Consider the following 2,933-nt stretch of genomic DNA (forward strand, 5'->3'; position numbering starts at 1 on the left):
GCCAACGTGGTGAAACCCCATCTCTACTGAAAAAGAAGAAAAAAATTAACCAGGCATGGTAGCCTGTGCCTGTAGTCCCAGCTACTCGGGAGGCCGAGGCAGGGTGGAATTGCTTGAACCCAGGAGGCGGAGGTTACAGTGAGCTAAGATTGTGCCACTGCACTCCAGCAAGACTCTGACAAAAAAAAAAAAAAAAAAGAGTATCTTTTATAAAACCTCTGCTTAATAATTGACTTTTAAATGCACAAATTATCTGGAAATACACCAATATTTACTTTTTTTTTAGAGAGACAAGATCTTGCTCTGTTGCTCAGGCTGGAGTGCAGTGGCAAGATCATAGCTCACTTTGGCCTCAAACTTCTGGCCTTAAGCAATCTTTCCACCTCAGCCTTCCAAACCTTCCAAACCCCTGAGATTACAGGCATGAGCCACCAAGCCCAGACCTCAATTTTTTTCAAATTGCAAAATAAACTTTTAAAATCCCTACGAAGGCTGGGTGTGGTAGCTGACTCATACTTGTAATCCCAGCACTTTGTAAGACCGAGACAGGCAGATCACTTGAGCCCAGGAGTTTGTGACCAGCCTGGGCAACATGGTGAAACCCTGTCTTTACAAAACAACAACAGCAACAACAATTAGCCTGGTGTAGTGCCATGTGCCTGTAGTCTCAACCACTCGAGAGGCTGAGGTGGGAGGTTTGATTCAACCTGGGAAGTTGAGGCTGCAGTGAGCCAAGATCATGCCACTACACTCCAGCCTGGGCAACAAGGTAAGACCATGTCTCAGAGAAAAAAAAAATCACTATTAAATTTGGTAGAAATGTAATATAAGCAGATTTATTATAGTGAGTTTGGAAAGAATAAGAAAAAGAACTAAGTTACTCCCCCACACAGAAGTAACCATTTTGGTGTATATTTTGGTATATTTAAGATATCACGCAGCTTTCTGCCCGTGGACACCGTCAAAGAAGCATCGTTAAAGTCTCTCTTCTCCCTGAGATCATGTCTAAGTCAGAGTCTCCTAAAGAGCCGGAACAGCTGAGGAAGCTCTTCATTGGAGGGTTGAGCTTTGAAACAACCGATGAGAGCCTGAGGAGCCATTTTGAGCAACGGGGAAGGCTCACAGACTGTGTGGTAATGAGAGATCCAAACACCAAGCGCTCCAGGGGCTTTGGGTTCCTCATGTCTGCCACTGTGGGGGAGGTGGATGCAGCTATGAATGCAAGGCCACACAGTGGATGGAAGAGTTGCGGAACCAAAGAGAGCTGTCTCAAGAGAAGATTCTCAAAGACCAGGTGCCCACTTAACTGTGAAAAAAATATTCGTTGGTGGCATTAAAGAAGACACTGAAGAACATCACCTAAGAGATTATTTTGAACAGTATGGAAAAACTGAAGTGATTGAAATCATCACTGACAAAGGCAGTGGCAAGAAAAGGAGCTTTGCCATTGTAACCTTTGACGACCATGACTCCGTGGATAAGATTGTCATTCAGAAATACCATACTGTGAATGGCCACAACTGTGAAGTTAGGAAAGCCCTGTCAGAGCAAGAGATGGCTAGTACTTCATCCAGCCAAAGAGGTCGAAGTGGTTCTGGAAACTTTGGTGGTGGTCGTGGAGGTGGTTTCGGTGGGAATGACAACTTTGGTCGTGGAGGAAACTTCAGTGGTCATGGTGGCTTTGGTGGCAGCCGTGGTGGTGGTGGATATGGTGGCAGTGGGGATGGCTATAATGGATTCGGTAATGATGGAGGCAATTTTGGAGGTGTTGGAAGCTACAATGATTTTGGCGGTTACAACAATCAGTCTTCAAATTTTGGACCCATGAAGGGAGGAAACTTTGGAGGCAGAGGCTCTGGCCCCTATGGTGGTGGTGGCCAATACTTTGCCAAACCACGAAACCAAGGTGGCTATGGTGGTTCCAGTAGCAGCAGTAGCTATGGCATGGCAGAAGATTTTAATTAGGAAACAAAGCTTAGCAGGAGAGGAGAGCCAGAGAAGTGATAGGGAAGCTACGGGTTACAACAGATTTGTGAACTCAGCCAAGCACAGTGGTGGCAGGGCCTAGCTGCTACAAAGAAGACATGATTTAGACAAATACTCATGTGTATGGGCAAAAAACTCGAGGACTGCATTTGTGACTAATTGTATAAAAGGTTATTTTAGTTTCTGTTCTGTGGAAAGTGTAAAGCATTCCAACAAAGGGTTTCAATGTAGATTTTTTTTCTTTTTCTTTTTCTTTTTTCTTTTTTGCACCCATGCTGTTGATTGCTAAATGTAATAGTCTGATTGTGACGCTGAATAAATGTCTTTTTTTTTAAAAAAGATATCATGCAATATATACTATTTTGTGTCATGGTTAGTACTCTTATCTAAGTATTTCTTCCCAATCAATCAATTAATGTTCAGTAAGGTTTTTTATTTTTATTTTTTTGAGATAGAGTCTCGCTCTGTCTCCTAGGCTGGAGTGCAGTGGTGCAGTCTTGGCTCACTGCAACCTCCACCTCCCAGGCTCAAGCGATTCTCATGCCTCAGCTTCCTAAGTAGCTGGGACTACAGGTGTGTGCCGCCATGCCCAACTAATTTTTGTATTTTTAGTAGAGATGGAGTTTTACTATGTTGCCGATGCTGCTCTTGAACTCCTGGCATCAAATGATCCATCTGTCTTGGCCTTCCAAAGTGCTGGGATTATAGGTGTGAGCCACCATACCCAACTGGTAAGATTATTTTTAATTTTTAGTGGCAGCATAGTCCATTGCGTGGTTGAACAAAAGTTTTGTTTGTTTGTATTCTGAGACAGAATCTCTATCTGTCATCCAGGCTGGAGTGCACTGGCGTGATCTCAGCTCACTATAACCTCTGCTTCCTGGGTTCCAGTGATTCTCCCACCTCAGCCTCCTGAGTAGCTGGGATTACAGGTGCCCACCACCATG

The 2,933-nt window shown here is 44.0% G+C and overlaps 1 pseudogene; it reads left to right on the forward strand.

The window, feature by feature from the left end:
• Window positions 1-515: 515 nt before the first annotated feature.
• LOC105721941 (heterogeneous nuclear ribonucleoprotein A1-like) lies at window positions 516-2,126 on the forward strand (annotated as a pseudogene).
• The last annotated feature ends 807 nt before the right edge of the window (window positions 2,127-2,933 follow it).

The sequence above is a fragment of the Aotus nancymaae genome, unplaced genomic scaffold (genome assembly GCF_030222135.1).
Source record: "Aotus nancymaae isolate 86718 unplaced genomic scaffold, 86718_ANA_hifiasm-v0.15.2.pri h1tg000032l_0, whole genome shotgun sequence".
Lineage (NCBI taxonomy): Eukaryota > Metazoa > Chordata > Mammalia > Primates > Aotidae > Aotus > Aotus nancymaae.